General features: G+C 49.8%; 1 protein-coding gene across 2 annotated transcripts in view; it reads right to left on the reverse strand.

Moving 5' to 3' along the window:
• Positions 1 to 17,103, reverse strand: part of LOC138283820 (chondroitin sulfate proteoglycan 4-like) — a 349,745-nt gene that overhangs the window by 80,834 nt on the left and 251,808 nt on the right. The gene's annotated exons all lie outside the window — the stretch shown is intronic.

Here is a 17,103-nt window from a genome sequence, read left to right on the forward strand (position 1 = left end):
CACCCTGTCCATGTCACATAGGTCAGCGCCCATCAGAAGATCGACATTTGGCGTGCCATCGCCAAGGACGTCCGGACCCTGGGGGTCCACAACATTCGGGGCACCCACTGCTGCAAGAGATGGGAGGACATCCGCTGCGGGAGCAGGAAGACCGCGGAGGCTCTGCTGGGGATGGCCTCCCAACGTAGGAGGGGTGGCTCCCGTCAATTGACCCCGCTGATGTCCAGGATCCTGGCGGTGGCCTACCCCGATTTGGATGGGCGCGTGAGGACATCACAGCAGACACAAGGGGGTGAGTACCAGCACATTCTGCTATGTTAGCGCACAGTGGAGGTGTCTGGGTGGGGGAGGAGGGCTGTGGCTATCTCTAGGCCAGGGTGACTTCTGAAGGCTGGTCCCCTCCATAAGGCATGGCCCTGTGCCCCCACCCCCCACCTCTGTAGGGTGCTAAGTACAGCTATCCATGGCCCTGGGTCACCTATGTGTGCAGTTGTCGTCCATAGGCTTGTAGGCCAAGTCACAATAATTGAGTAGTGTACACCGAGTGCGCGGCGTAGTGCAGGGTGCTTCTGTGTCTGTCCTCTCCGCCAACGGTGTCGCCAATGCATGCACTCAACATGTCATTTTTTCTCCCCCCCCCCTTTTTTGTGGTCTTCCTGTTCATGTGTGCATTAGCATCATCAGGCGGAGGAGAAGTGGCATCGGAGCACGAGGGAGCTGCATCTCACATGGCCCCGGAGGGCCATGCACCCGACTCCGAGTTCACCAGTGAGACGGAAGGCGAGGGGAGCTCCACAACGGGGACCCGTGGAGACGTCAGCGACACAGACACGTCCTCGGAAGGGAGCTCCCTTGTGGTGGCGGCAACATCCATGCCCACCGCTACAACAGGTACAGCCGCCACCCCGCGCACCAGCTCCGCCCTCCAAGCAGCCCCTCAGCGTTCGCCCCGTGCCCGCTCGGCCAGGAAGGCGGGCATCTCCTTCACCCCAGGCACCTCAGGCCCTGCCCCAGTTACCCCTGCTGCCTTCAGTGAGAAGATCATTGACCTACTCCAGACGCTCATTGTTGGGCAGTCTACCCTTTTGAATGCCATCCAGGGTGTAGAAAGGGAGGTGCACCGGAGCAATGATTACCTGGAGGGCATTCATTCGGGTCAGGCTGCCCATCAGCGATCGTTCAACGCTCTGGCCTCAGCACTGACGGCAGCCATCGTCCCTGTATCCTGCCTCCCCCCTCCAATTTCCTCATCCCAGTCCCACTCCCCTGTTCCTCTGCCTATCCCAGCCACACCTACAGACCAGCCTGCACACACATCAACACCCAAGGGCAGCTCATCCAGACATAAGCACCACAGATCACACAAGCATTCACACATGCAACATCCACATGCAGACATGCCAACAGCCACTGCCTCCTCTGTGTCCCCCTCCTCCTCGTCTCCCTCCTCCCTCCCTGTGACGTCTCCACTCACACCTGCATGCACACCACCATCAGCTAGTACGTCCATCACCACCACACCCACCAGAACACTCTGCAGTGCCATTTACACGTCCCCTGTGTCCTCTCCCAGTGTGTCTGTCACCCCCTCTTCCAAACCACACAAACGCAGGCAGCCACCCACCCAACAGCCATCCACCTCACGACAGCCTCCGTCACAAGCACCTGCACCCAAAGACAGCACACTTGACTCTCCTACAACCACATCCTCTTCCTCCACTCCCATACCCACTGCACCTACCCTTCCCACTGCTCCTAAAAAGTTTTTCCTCTCCAAACTGAACCTCTTTGCATCACCTGACCCACCCCCTCCATCTCGTAAGAGTCCAAACAGCACCTCAGCCACCACAAGCCCTGCACCTACAAGGACCATAGTCCAGGGCTATTGGAGTCCACCAGCTTCTAGGGCAGCAACATCGGCCAGCAGCAAGGGGACAGCCAGCCCACCCCCTGGGAAAAAAACTAAAAAAGGGAAGGGCCGGCGCGAGAGGCCAGAGACGGCAGCCCCCAAAGGCAATACCCTGGCACCGTCACCTGGCACATCCACAAAGGGAGGCAAGGGCCCCAGAGAATTGGCGAAGGAGGGCAAGGGCAGCAGGGCGGACATTTCCGGCAGCAGGCGAGCTGCCCAGGAGGGCCCCACCAGCCCCATTTCGGGTGTGAAGGAGGACACCCATGGGCCCAGGACTCCAGCACAGGAGGGCCCCGCAAGCGAAAGGTCGGATGGCGACTAAGCGGAAAATATTGGCCCGATCTGGTTCCCTGGGAACCCGTGGCAAGCACCGCTGAACAGGGCCCCGCCGTGGCAAGCACCGCCGAACAGGGCCCCGCCGTGGCAAGCACCGCCGAACAGGGCCCCGCCGTGACAAGCACCGCCGAACAGGGCCCCGCCGTGACAAGCACCGCCGAACAGGGCCCCGCCGTGACAAGCACCGCCGAACAGGGCCCCGCCGTGACAAGCACCGCCGAACAGGGCCCCGCCGTGACAAGCACCGCCGAACAGGGCCCCGCCGTGACAAGCACCGCCGAACAGGGCCCCGCCGTGACAAGCACCGCCGAACAGGGCCCCGCCGTGACAAGCACCGCCGACCAGGGCCCCGCCGTGACAAGCACCGCCGACCAGGGCCCCGCCGTGACAAGCACCGCCGAACAGGGCCCCGCCGTGACAAGCACCGCCGAACAGGGCCCCTTCATGTCAAGCACCGCTCCGCTGGGCCCTTCCTGTCAAGCACCGCTCCGCTGGGCCCTTCCTGTCAAGCACCGCTCCGCTGGGGCCGTCATCTCAAGCACCGCTCCGCTGGGGCCGTCATCTCAAGCACCGCTCCGCTGGGGCCGTCATCTCAAGCACCGCTCCGCTGGGGCCTTCATCTCAAGCACCGCTCCGCTGGGGCCTTCATCTCAAGCACCGCTCCGCTGGGGCCTTCATCTCAAGCACCGCTCCGCTGGGGCCTTCATCTCAAGCACCGCTCCGCTGGGGCCTTCATCTCAAGCACCGCTCCGCTGGGGCCTTCATCCGCTGGGGCCTTCATCTCAAGCACCGCTCCGCTGGGGCCTTCATCTCAAGCACCGCTCCGCTGGGGCCTTCCTGTCAAGCACCGCTCCGCTGGGCCCTTCATCTGAAGCACCGCTCCGCTGGGCCCTTCCCGTCAAGCACCGCTCCGCTGGGCCCTTCCCGTCACCCACTGCTCCGCTGGGCCCTTCCTGTCACCCACTGCTCCGCTGGGCCCTTCCTGTCAAGCACCGCTCCGCTGGGCCCTTCCTGTCAAGCACCGCTCCGCTGGGCCCTTCCTGTCAAGCACCGCTCCGCTGGGCCCTTCCTGTCAAGCACCGCTCCGCTGGGCCCTTCCTGTCAAGCACCGCTCCGCTGGGCCCTTCCTGTCAAGCACCGCTCCGCTGGGCCCTTCATCTCAAGCACCGCTCCGCTGGGCCTTTCATCTCAAGCACCGCTCCGCTGGGCCCTTCATCTTAAGCACCGCTCCGCTGGGCCCTTCATCTCAAGCACCGCTCCGCTGGGCCCTTCCAGTCAAGCACCGCTCCGTTGGGCCCTTCCTGTCAAGCACCGCTCCGCTGGGCCCTTCCTGTCAAGCACCGCTCCGCTGGGCCCTTCCTGTCAAGCACCGCTCCGCTGGGCCCTTCCTGTCAAGCACCGCTCCGCTGGGCCCTTCCTGTCAAGCACCGCTCCGCTGGGCCCTTCCTGTCAAGCACCGCTCCGCTGGGCCCTTCCTGTCAAGCACCGCTCCGCTGGGCCCTTCCTGTCAAGCACCGCTCCGCTGGGCCCTTCCTGTCAAGCACCGCTGGCCCATTGGCAGGGCCAGATCTGTGTCGGCCAGGGCTTCACGAAGCACTCTGGGCACCATGCCTCCTCCAGAACCAGTGGAGTCTGTAATCCACTTGATGGACTGTGGCTTTGCACTCCCCAGGATGGTACAGTGGGCAACCCACCCACTGTAGAGACTTGTGAGACTGTGGCTTTGCACTCCCCAGGATGGTACAGTGGGCATGGAGGCCCCTCGTGGATCTGGCGTCATGGACTGAACTGGCTGAGGTGCCCCCCTTCCCTTCCCCCTGAGGTGCCTGTCGTTTTACTATCTGATGCCCCTGCAGTGTTCTCTCCAATGGAATCGGGTCTCGTGTGTGGGCTTTGCCCATGTGTTTAGGCCCATTGGCCCACGAACAATGGATGATAGCCAATATGGGCCAGACTTTTGACCTATGTATATATTGTTCATGATGTAATATATTTTATTTATATTTTCATATTTCACTTAACTGCAATTATGCTATATTATACTTCATTTTTAATGATCATTTTATTTTGTCTTTGCATTCTTCCGGGGGGGTTGGGGGGTGTCACTCTGACTTGTTGCTCTGCATTGATGTGTGTGTTGTAGTGGGTGAGGGTGGGGGTGGGTGTGTGGCGTATGTGTGTCCCCGTAATTTTTTTCCTCCCCCCTCCCCGGTGTCGTAGGTGCAGTACTCACCGTTGTCTTCTGCGCCGGCGTTCGTGCTCCTGGTAGAGGAGCAGGTAGACAATAGCTGGTAGGATGTATAGTTCGGGTTCCATGCTGTCCAGATTCCTCGTGGGGTGTATGGAGGTGAGCGTTTTCCCGTTCGAAGTCTGTTTCCGCTGTGTTTTTATCGGCGGGGCTCCTGCCCCGGAAAAGGTGGCGGATTGGTGAGTTGTGATAGGGTGGGCGGTACATTGTCTGCCGCCTGTCTGTTGGCGGTGACCGCCGCGCTGCTTGTCTGTACCGCCGTGGCGGTCGGAGTGGTAAAGTGGCAGGCTGTGCTGGCGGTTCCCGCCAGGGTCGGAATTCCATTTTTTTGGCCGCCTGCCTGTTTGCGGGTTGGCCGCCGCTTTAACACCGACCGCCAGGGTTGGAATGACCCCCTAAGTCTTTTTGCCACTGAGACTTCCGAAAACAGGAGGCAAGCTCAATACAAGCTCAATATAAGCTCTTGGAGATAGATTTGGCAGTCCATTGTGTGAGGGCTGGCCACTGGCCTTTGAAATGTAAGTGTCAGGCCCTTCACCCTTCCAGCCCAGGAAGACCCATTCAATATGCAGATGAATGCAGGTGTGACTGAGTGTCCGGTGTTTGTGGTTTTCTGGGTGAAATTCACAAGGGGGCTGGCAACAAGCACATACCAGATGTTGATTGGAGACAGGCTGTAAGGCACAGATGGTTTTAAGTGCAGAGAAATGCTCACTTTCTAAAAGTGGCATTTCTAAATTAATAATATAAAATCCAACCTCACCAACAAGCAGGATTTTCTATTACCATTTAGATCAAAATCTACTCCCCAAAAAGTATACAAGGGCAGTCCTAATGCTAGTCTATGAAAGGAGGAGACCTCACAGTAGTGGAAAACAAATTTAGGACTTTTGTCACTACCAGAACATATAAAACACATAGGTACATGTCCTGCCTTTTGCCTACATAGCACACTGCCATATGGGTTACCTAGGGCATACCTTAGGTGTGACATATGTGTAAAAGGGGTGTTTAAGGCTTGGTAAGTACTCTTAAATGCCAAGTTGAAGTGACAGTGTAACTGCACACCCAGGCCTTGCAATGGCAGGCCTGAGACATGGTTAAGGGGCTACTTATGTGGGTGACACAATCAGTGCTGCAGGTCCACTAGTAGCATTTGACTTACAGGTCCTGGACACATGTGGTGCACTTTACCAGGGACTTATAAGTAAAACAAATATGCCAATTGGGGATGAACCAATGTTACCTTGTTTAAGTGGGAGAGCATATGCACTTTAGCACTAGTTAGCAGTGGTAAAGTGTGCAGAGTCCTAAAACCAACAAAAACAGTGTCAGAAAAGTGGAGGGAGGCAGGCAAAAAGTTGGGGGATGACCACCCTAAGGCTGCAGGTCCAACTCTTAGGTCATACACAGTTGAGACATTGGGTCCTGTACCAAAGTATGGAAGAAGCAGCTAATAAACATTTATCCCCCTAAGATGCATTTGTACAAATAGCAAGGAACGTTAAAGGCCAATTCACCACATTATACAACATAAAATAACAAACAGTGTCATTGCAGCCTTACTCGTACAGATAATAATGGGCATCTTTTACTGGAAAAGATGTAACTGACAAACAGAGGGACACTCTCTGATGCGATTTATTCAAACATTCAAATAGCTTTGCGGGTAAATTGTAAACTTCGCACTTGTATAGCGCACTACTCACCCGTTAGGGTCTCAAGGCGCTGTACGCATATCACTGTGGAACCCCTCCTGGCTTTTCCCTGTGAGGTGCCCACTCCTGGACAGACCCAGGGTGAAGCCAGGCATCCAAGCGCTGTGAGGGCCATTGTGGAGATTAAGCAAGCTATTGCCCAGAGTTACAAAGTGGGACCCATTAATTAGATTAGGCACCGAGGCGAGAATTATCTGGTCCAAGGGTATTGAGCCCAAGACCCGCTGAGGTGGGAATTGAACCCTGGTCCTGGGCCAGGTCTCTGCATCAGGGTCTGCCGCTCTAACCATTGTGCCACACTTCTCCACTAGTAGGGAGGCACATTATAAAGGTAGGAGACAGAGTCAGACAACTCTCAATCTGGCTTTCGCACAGATCACAGCACAGAAATAGCTCTTACTGTGGCCACCAATGACATAAGAAGCATCCTCGACTGAGAAGAAACAGGCACACTCATTCTCCTCAACCTCTCCACAGCGTTCGATATGGACTCCTACAACTCCCTCATCAGAAAGCTTCAGCACTTGGGTATCTGCGAACTGGCCCTCAATTGGATATCCTTCTTCCTCATGGACAGAACTCAACAAATTCAACTTTCCCCTACACCTCAGAACTCAAGAAACTCATCTGTGGAGTCACTCAAGGATTGTCGCTCAACCCAACACTCTTCAACATCTACATGATGCCCTTTATGGACATCGTCAGAGCCCACTGAATCAACATAGCATCATAGGTTGATGACGCACAACTCATCCTTTCCCTTACCAACTTAACCAACACTTGCCAAAACAAACTTGACCAAATTCATGAGCAATATCGCTGCTTGGATAAAAAACAAATGCCTCCAGTTCAACAGACAAAACCAAAGCCCTTACATTAAGCAATAACCGCTCCCCCTGGGACACCCCCTGGTGGCTTCCCGAACCCCCCTCTATGAATCATGCCAAGAACCTCAGGATCATCCTGGACACCAGCCTTTGCATAAGCAGACAGATCAACACCATTGTCTCATCATGCTTCCACATCCTGCAAATGCTACTCAACATTTTCAAGTGGATCCCACTTATCACAAGATGAACAGTTACCCAGGCTCTTATCACAAGTAGACTTGTCTACGGAAACACCCTCTACTTCGGAATCCCAGCCCATGTTCTATGCTAACTTCAAACCACCCAGAACACTGCTGCCAAACTAATCTTGAATATCCCAAGAAATAACCACACCTCGCCACACCTCAATAATCTTCCTTGGCTCACAGTCCTGGAAAGATTTAGGTTCAAGCTACTCACCCATGACTAGAAAGCATTCCACAACACCAGTCCAGCGTACCTCAGCCACTGCCTCAACTTCTACCAACCTACCAGACACCTTTGACCTGTGTCCCAGGCAAGAGCACTCTTCCCTCACATCAAGAAGGTCGGAAGTGGAGGACGCTCCTTCTCATATCTCACAGCCAAGACCGAGTACAACTTTCCGCAACAACTCAGAACCTCTCTCAGACATCCAAAGGAACTTCAAGACATGGCTCTTCCAGAGAAGACAAGCATGATCCCCCCCTCCCCCCTCTCTCCCAGGCTTGCCCTACTCAGCTCCTGGATACCCTCACAAGTGAGTAGCTGCACTCTACAAATCCACATAACAAGACATAACAGAGTTTGTACCCAACCAAACTACATACATTTTACCTGTGCACAACTTATGATGCAGTTGCTGTAGATTAAAGGGAGACCTTACACATATTTGGTAGGGTTGTCCGATAATTAAGATATATTGTGCTGAAGTACTAGCTGCAATGAAAGCTATAATGTTTACCTTCTACAGACACTTTCCTTTTACTAATGTGGCTCCAAGGCCTCCTTCTCTGAAAAATAAAACCGAAGGTGACCAACTCAAATTATGGAATTGCTTGTGAACTGAAAAACTGGCTCATTAGGAAAAAGAAACACCACCCATAGAATTATGGCACTTGCAGATATGTAAAGTTTTAGCAATGGAGCGATTCTCTGCATCTCTTTCAGAAAACACAGTGCTCAGGACTATTTTTAAGCAGTGTGGGCACCAGTATTATCTTATCTGTCCCAAGGTCGACCCATTAAGTGTAATCCACTCACTTGGCAACTTTAAACCTGTTTCGTTACTAGACTGCATGGTGTTTTTTCAAGTGCGGAATGGTGGGAATTCTTTCTAATGCAAATAAAGATTGTAACTGCTACCTAGAATCAACAGAAATGCTTATGTCTCGACATTCCTGTCTTTATGGAGAGAAAATGTGTTGCATTTGTTCTTTATACCTTCCCTTTTCTTTGATGTGATGCCTTATCCACATTTTATCTAACAATTGTGGAAAATGGATAAACACGGCCTTGGTTTAACAAGCATTGTCAAAGCCAACAGGTTTCACCTTTGTCTTTTTCTTTTGAATTCTATTTTACTATCTAACTGGATTACAAATATTGTGATGTAGGTTGAATGTATGTTGAAATAATAAACAGCAACAAACAATTATTAACAGTTTATCAATTTCAAACAAATATTATTGTAACATTTTTCTAATATTTATAATCCAGTTAGATAGTAAGATAGAATGCAAAAGAAAAAGACAAAGGTCAAACCTATTGGCTTTGCCATGCTTGATTAGGACTTGTGCCCTGTCCGTCTACCTCTTTTGCATACATACTCCCTATCAAAGATGAGTGAAAATGAAAATGTCACTTACCCAGTGTACATCTGTTCGTGGCATTAGTCGCTGCAGATTCACATGTTTCGCTTTTTTGGTCACGGGACCGAAGGACTCCTCCCTCTTCGGCTCCATTGCGCATGGGCGTCGACTCCATCTTAGATTGTTTTCCCCGCAGAGGGTGAGGATGGAGTTGTTTGCTATAAATAGTGCCCATGCAATGGAGTGAATACGTATGTACATAAAAAGTTTATAATAATTATTTACAAATGTACAAATGTTTAAGATTTAAGATGTACTTCTAAACGGCTACAGGCTTCCCGGGGAGGCGGGAGGGCACATGTGAATCTGCAGCGACTAATGCCACGAACAGATGTACACTGGGTAAGTGACATTTTCAGTTCGATGGCATATGTTGCTGCAGATACACATGTTTCGCATAGACTATAAAGCAGTTACCTCCCCTAAAAGCGGTGGTTTAGCCTGTAGGAGTTGAAGTAGTTTGGAATAATGTTCTTAGTACAGCTTGGCCCACTGTAGCTTGTTGTGCATTTAGTACGTCTACACAGTAGTGTTTAGTAAATGTATGAGGCGTAGACCAGGTTGCAGCCTTACATATTTCGCTCATAGGAATGTTTCCTAGAAAGGCCATTGTAGCACCTTTCTTTCTGGTTGAGTGTGCCTTTGGTGTAATAGGCAATTCTCTTTTGGCTTTAAGATAGCATGTTTGAATACATCTGACTATCCATCTAGCAATGCCTTGTTTAGAGATTGGATTTCCTATGTGTGGTTTTTGAAAAGCTATGAACAGTTGTTTTGTTTTCCTGATTAGCTTTGTTCTGTCAATGTAGTACATTAGTGCTCTTTTGATGTCTAATGTATGTAGTGCCCTTTCAGCCACGGAATCTGGTTGTGGGAAGAACACTGGCAATTCTACTGTTTGATTTAAATGGAATGGTGAGATTACTTTTGGTAGAAATTTTGGATTTGTTCTTAGAACTATTTTATTTTTGTGTATTTGAATAAATGGTTCTTGTATGGTAAATGCCTGTATTTCACTTACTCTTCTGAGGGATGTGATTGCAATGAGAAATGCGACTTTCCAGGTTAGATATTGCATTTCACAGGAATGCATGGGTTCGAAAGGTGGACCCATGAGTCTTGTTAAGACGATGTTAAGGTTCCATGAAGGAACTGGTGGTGTTCTTGGTGGTATAATTCTTTTTAGCCCTTCCATGAATGCTTTAATAACTGGTATTCTAAATAGAGACGATGAATGAGTAGTTTGTAGGTAAGCAGATATTGCTGCGAGGTGTATTTTTAAAGATGAAAAAGCGAGATTCGCTTTTTGCAAATGTAGTAAGTATCCCACTATGTCCTTTGTAGAGGCATGCAATGGTTGGATTTGATTGGTATGGCAGTAGCAAACAAATCTTTTCCACTTAGATGCATAGCAGTGTCTAGTGGAAGCTTTTCTAGCTTGTTTTATGACCTCCATACATTCTTGTGTGAGGTCTAAGTGTCCGAATTCTAGGATTTCAGGAGCCAAATTGCCAGATTCAATGATGCTGGGTTTGGATGCCTGATCTGTTGTTTGTGTTGTGTTAACAGATCTGGTCTGTTGGGTAGTTTGACATGCGGTACTAGTGAAAGGTCTAGTAGAGTTGTATACCAAGGTTGTCTTGCCCATGTGGGTGCTATCAGTATGAGTTTGAGTTGGTTTTGACTCAACTTGTTTACTAGATATGGAAGGAGAGGGAGAGGGGGAAAAGCGTATGAAAATATCCCTGACCAACTCATCCATAGAGCATTGCCTTGTGATTCGCGGTGTGGGTACCTGGATGCGAAGTTTTGGCATTTTGCGTTTTCTTTTGTTGCGAACAAATCTATCTGGGGTGTTCCCCAAATTTGAAAGTACTTGTTCAGAACTTGGGGGTGAATTTCCCATTCGTGGACTTGTTGGTGGTCTCGCGAAAGGTTGTCTGCTAGTTGGTTTTGGATCCCTGGAATAAATTGTGCTATTAGGCGAATGTTGTTGTGAGTCGCCCACTGCCATATTTTTTGTGTTAGGAGACACAATTGTGTTGAGTGTGTTCCTCCTTGTTTGTTTAAATAATACATTGTTGTCATGTTGTCTGTTTTGACAAGAATGTATTTGTGTGTTATTATGGGTTGAAAGGCTTTTAACGCTAGAAATACTGCTAACAGTTCTAGGTAATTGATATGAAATTTTGTTTGGTGTACATCCCATTGTCCTTGAATGCTGTGGTGATTGAGGTGTGCTCCCCACCCTGTCATGGAAGCATCTGTTGTTATAACGTATTGAGGCACTGGGTCCTGAAATGTCCGCCCTTTGTTTAAATTGTTGCTGTTCCACCATAGAAGCGAGAGGTATGTTTGGCGGTCTACCAACACCAGATCTTGAAGTTGACCCTGTGCCTGTGACCATTGTGATGCTAGGCACTGTTGTAAGGGTCGCATGTGTAGTCTTGCGTTTGGGACAATGGCTATGCATGATGACATCATGCCTAGAAGTTTTAGCACAAATTTTGCTTGTATCTTTTGGTTTGGAAACATAGCACTTATTACCTTGTGGAATGCTTGCACTGTTTGTGGACTTGGAGTGGCAATTCCTTTTGATGTGTTGATGGTTGCCCCTAGATATTGTTGTGTCTGACACGGTTCGAGGTGTGACTTTGTATAGTTGATGGAGAAACCCAGTTTGTGAAGGGTTTGTATGACATATGTGGTGTCGTTTGTGCACTTTTTTACTGTGTTGGTCTTGATTAGCCAATCGTCTAGGTAAGGAAACACATGTATCTGTTGTCTCCTGATATGTGCTGCTACTACTGCTAGACATTTTCTGAATACTCTTGGTGCAGTTGTTATTCCGAATGGCAACACTTTGAATTGGTAATGTATTCCTTTGAATACGAACCTTAGGTACTTTCTGTGAGAAGGGTGTATCGGTATATGAAAGTACGCATCTTTTAGGTCTAATGTGGTCATGTAATCTTGCTGTTTGAGCAGTGGAATGATGTCTTGTAGTGTGACCATGTGAAAGTGGTCCGATATGATGTAGGTATTTAGTGTCCTAAGATCTAATATTGGTCTTAATGTTTTGTCTTTTTTTGGAATTAGAAAGTACAGGGAGTAAACTCCTGTGTTTTTTTGTTGTACTGGTACTAACTCTATTGCATCCTTTTGCAGTAGTGCTTGAACTTCTAGTCCTAAAAGTTCTAAATGTTGAGGTGACATTTTGCGTGTTTTTGGAGGGATGTTTGGTGGGAATTTGTGGAATTCTATGCAATAGCCATGTTGGATTATTGCTAATACCCAATTGTCTGTTGTAATCTGCTGCCAAGATTGGTAGAATTGGCTTAGTCTTCCCCCCACTGGTGTTGAGTGAAGGGGTTGTGTGACTTGAAAGTCACTGTTTAGGTGGAGGTGTTTTTGGAGTCTGGAATCTTCCCCTACTCCTTGGGAATTGACCCCCTCTATATCCCCTAAAACCTCCTCTTTGGAATGAACCCTGATATGGTGTGGTTCTGGTTTGTTGGCTGGTGGTGTCTGTGGGTTGGCCACGAAACCCCCCTCTAAATGGAGTTTTTCTAAAAGAGCCTCTGCTCTGCGGGGAGTAGAGTGCGCCCATGGCTTTGGCCGTGTCTGTGTCCTTTTTAAGTTTTTCAATGGCTGTGTCCACTTCAGGGCCAAAAAGTTGTTTCTCGTTGAAGGGCATATTAAGGACAGCCTGCTGGATTTCCGGTTTGAAGCCTGAAGTGCGGAGCCAAGCGTGTCTCCTTATGGTGACAGCAGTGTTGACTGTTCTCGCTGCAGTATCGGCTGCGTCCATTGAAGAGCGGATTTGATTGTTTGAGATCGTTTGTCCCTGTTCAACTATTTGCTGCGCCCTTTTTTGGTATTCCTGTGGAAGATGGTCTATTAGAAGTTGCATCTCATCCCAGTGTGCGCGGTCATATCGGGCCAGCAGCGCTTGAGAATTTGCGATGCGCCACTGGTTGGCTGCCTGTGATGCTACTCTTTTTCCTGCTGCATCAAATTTTCTGCTTTCTTTGTCCGGAGGTGGGGCGTCGCCAGATGTATGGGAATTTGCTCTTTTGCGAGCTGCCCCTACTACTACGGAGTCAGGTGGTAACTGCGAAGTAATAAACACTGGGTCTGTGGGTGGTGGTTTGTATTTCTTATCCACCCTTGGGGTGATGGCTCTTGATTTTACGGGCTCTTCAAAAATTTGTTTTGCGTGACGTAACATCCCTGGTAGCATTGGGAGACATTGATATTGGCTATGTGTAGCCGAGAGGGTGTTAAATAAAAAATCATCCTCTATAGGATCGGAATGCAGTTGGACATTGTGGAATTCTGCTGCCCTAGCCACCAGTTGCGAGTATGAGGTACTGTCCTCTGGCGGTGACGGCTTTGTGGGGTATGAATCGGGATCATTGTCCGGCACTGGGGTGTCATATAGGTCCCAAGCGTCTTGATCCTGATTATCTTGACTTATGGTAGTTTGCGCTGGTGAGTGCATTTGTGGCGGTGTTTGTGCCGGCGATGCCTGTTGTGGTGGAGAGGGCGGAGGCGTGACTTTTTTAACCACTTTGGCTTGTGGTTGTGCGTCATCCTTGAGAAGTCCGATCCTTCTTTTTCTCATTATTGGGGGAAGGGTTGATATCTTCCCTGTGTCTTGCTGGATGTACAGTCTCTTTTGTGTGTAGTCCGATTCTACACTTTGGAGCTCTTGTCCAAATCTGTGCATCTGGCCACTTATTCCTTGTTCCTCTGTGTAGGATGGAGGTGTGGAACTTTTCGGCGCCGAGAGAGAATCTTTTTTCGGCTTCGGCACCGACAGAATTTTTGTGGCTTTCGGCAGGGTGTCTCGGTGCCGATGTTTTTCGGTGCCGGCATCTTGTTTTTGCCTCTCGGAGCCGCTATCTCGGCTCCGAGGTTGCTCCATGGCGGTCCCTCGACCGGAGTCGGGTGTCTTCGCTATGGGCGTGCCCTTTTTCGGCGCCTTCGACGGCTCGCCGGTTTTATGGGTCGAGCCATGGCCTGTTGGCAGTGGCGTCCCCTGGGCTTTTGTCTTCTCGATGGTTTTAATTTTCGACGTCTTACTCACTGTTTGTTGCTGTTGTTCGACATCGGAGTCTCCGGATTCTGATTCCGGAACCGACAATGTTTCCTCTTCGTCGTCGAAACTTTGTTTTGTCGGCGTGGACGCCATTTGTAGACGCCTGGCTCTTCGGTCCCGGAGTGTTTTTCTGGACCGGAAGGCTCGACAGGCCTCACAGGTATCCTCCTTGTGCTCGGGGGACAAGCACAAGTTACAGACCAAGTGCTGATCTGTATAAGGATACTTACTGTGACATTTTGGGCAGAAACGAAACGGGGTCCGTTCCATCGGCTTCGATGTCGCACGCGGTCGGGCCGACCAGGCCCCGACGGGGGATCGAAGCTACCCCAAAATCTTCTGATGATCGGTGTCGATGTACCTAACTATCCCGATACCGAACGGAACAATACTGACGCTTTCTTCCGAGATTCTGACTAACTTTCCGAACCGAAACACGGAGCGAAAAGGAATACGTCCGAACCCGACAGCGGAAAAAAAACAATCTAAGATGGAGTCGACGCCCATGCGCAATGGAGCCGAAGAGGGAGGAGTCCTTCGGTCCCGTGACCAAAAAAGACTTCTTCGAAGAAAAACAACTTGTAATACTCCGAGCCCAACACCAGGCAGCGGACTGTGCGAAACATGTGTATCTGCAGCAACATATGCCATCGAACATTACGTTTTTTAAGCAATATGGGGTTTTTCTACTTTTTACCACATAAATATGCCCTTAAGGCACACATTTTATAAATCACAGACAGTCCCTTGGGTTAGCTGCTAGCTAAAGGTATCTTGTGCTTTGACTTTATTTGTTAAGTTTGTAGTAAATCAGCTGTTCGCAGGTCTACCTTCGTGGGAAGCAGGATGGAGCCTCTATTGGCTTGCACCCTCTGGACCTTAGGAATAGAGCACGACGAGATGTTCTGGCTATTGTCCTCGATGTTACAGGCATTTGGACCCGTCCACTCGTAATGAGGGCCTAGAACTACAGTGCACACAAAGAAGCGCAATAGGTGGAACAGGCAAATGTAAGAAACACGGTAGTACAATGTGTAAAAAGCCAGTGTGGAGGGTGTGAGGCTAAACACAGACACCGCGGAGGAAGGAATATTTTTTGAAGCGCAGAATTTGGGGTTGTGACTGTTTCCAAATATTAAAAGTACAGTATTCACAAACTCGGTGCAGCGAACGGTACAGACGAACAAAGGACACATGGTAGAAGGTGGGGAAACTACGGAAAGCTAGTGTAATGGTATGTATGGAGTCTCTCCTCACCACAGTAGTGCCAGAACAATTTTGATAGTGAGGGAGCTGGCCAGCTCACTGAAGAACTAGAATAGTGCCTAAAAGCTACTTAAAGAGCCAGGCCCTCAAAAGGTCAAGTTCCCATGGGTTTTGCACCAGGCCCATATGAATGATAAGTTGCATGCGTGTTTCACACGGAGATTCGGCTGCTTTAAAAATCCAGGGTTGAAATATGCAGGAATTGGTGCAGAAAAACTAATTCACACATGCCCCCGAAATGTTATAATTACCCATAATTCCACACTTCCGAATTACTGGGACAAGGAAATACTTGAGATTGCAAGGAGACACTCATAATGAAGACCCTAGTGTCCTTATGGAGGGATTCCCCCTTTAGTACAAGAGGGCAGTAGTGAAAAGATCACTATCCTGGGTTTTGCATTTCGACACAGGGGAAACGTGTTATTACCACATTAAATAACTCCCTTCTGAAGTTTCTTTGGTGAGCACCTTTATCTTGAGTCTGACATTCCCGACGTTTTCTAGCCCCTGCTGTGCTTTATCAGAGAATGGAGTACTACCACGTTAAGCCCCCCAGTTTACATTGGGCAGTGGGAGCAGGTAGGTAAGTGGTGCTAAGGGAATTGCTTGTTTTTGTTCAAACACACCTGCTGTTCAGAAAACCAGATCCAGTTGTAGATATTTAAACGTAAGATTTCTAAAACAGGGTCCTGCGGTCTCTGGGAATGCAGCTTTTATCCAGCAGGTGGTGTCATCAGCGCCGTTGCATCTTTCATGTCCGCACTAGAAGCAGGACGCAGCAAAGTCAACAACTGGGGCAAGTGAACCTCTTCTCACTCACCCCTGAAGCATCTGTGTGGAGCCTGATGGGCTACCAGCAAGAAGAGGGGTGGGCATCTCTCTGGTGCCTGGTGGGCTACCAGCAAGAAGAGGGGTGGGCAGAGTCCTGGCGAACACAACAGTGTAAACTATGAACATTGTCCAAACACTCCTTTCTTCCCTGCAGAGGGAGAAAAGCAGGAAGAGTGCACTACTACCCTAAGGTCCTCTTGGTGTGCAGTCGGAGCTTCATGCAGGTGGGGCTCTGTGTGGACGGAGCTATGTGCAGGTGAGGCTCATGCAGATGGAGCTCTGTGAAGGTGGGGGTCTGTGTGGACAGATATTTGCAGTGGTCACAACTCTGTGCAGTTGGAGTTCTGTGTAAATAGGGCTTTGTACGGACGGAGCCCTGTGTAGATAGGGTTATGTGCAGATGGAGCTCTATGCAGTCAGGGCTCTGCATAAGGAGGTATGTACAGGTGGGGCTGTGTATAGGTATGGCTTAGTACGGTCGAAGGTCATTGTAGGGGACTCTGTACGGACATAGCTCCTTGTAGTGGCAGGAGCTGCCACAGAATCAGGCCGCAGGAAGGTCCCGGTCTCCTCTCACTTCTCAACGCACATATTGACAGAAAATGTTTTAATTTCCAAGTTTTCGATATGGGTTATCTGAGCATCTTTAGTACCACTTCCAGGGGTCCAGGACTGGAAAGGCACTAATTGGAGGGCCCTGGATCCTGGTGAGGGTTCACGAGGGTTGGAGCCTTTACTGTCCTTAAGGCTCTGATCAGGGGGCCGGACAACTAGCCCTTGAAGTCAGGCAGCATGGTAGTCCTCTAAGGGCTCAGACCAGGTGGCAGGCAGCAGGGCAGTCCTCTTGGTGCAGCAGAGAAGTCCTCTGAAGTGCACAGCAAGCAACAGGCAGCAGGGCAGTCCTCTAAGAGTCCTTCCTCAGATCCCAAAGTGAACTGGGTGGGTATGAGTGTCCTATTTTAATAC

The sequence above is a fragment of the Pleurodeles waltl genome, chromosome 1_1, assembly GCF_031143425.1.
Source record: "Pleurodeles waltl isolate 20211129_DDA chromosome 1_1, aPleWal1.hap1.20221129, whole genome shotgun sequence".
In the NCBI taxonomy this organism is placed as follows: domain Eukaryota; kingdom Metazoa; phylum Chordata; class Amphibia; order Caudata; family Salamandridae; genus Pleurodeles; species Pleurodeles waltl.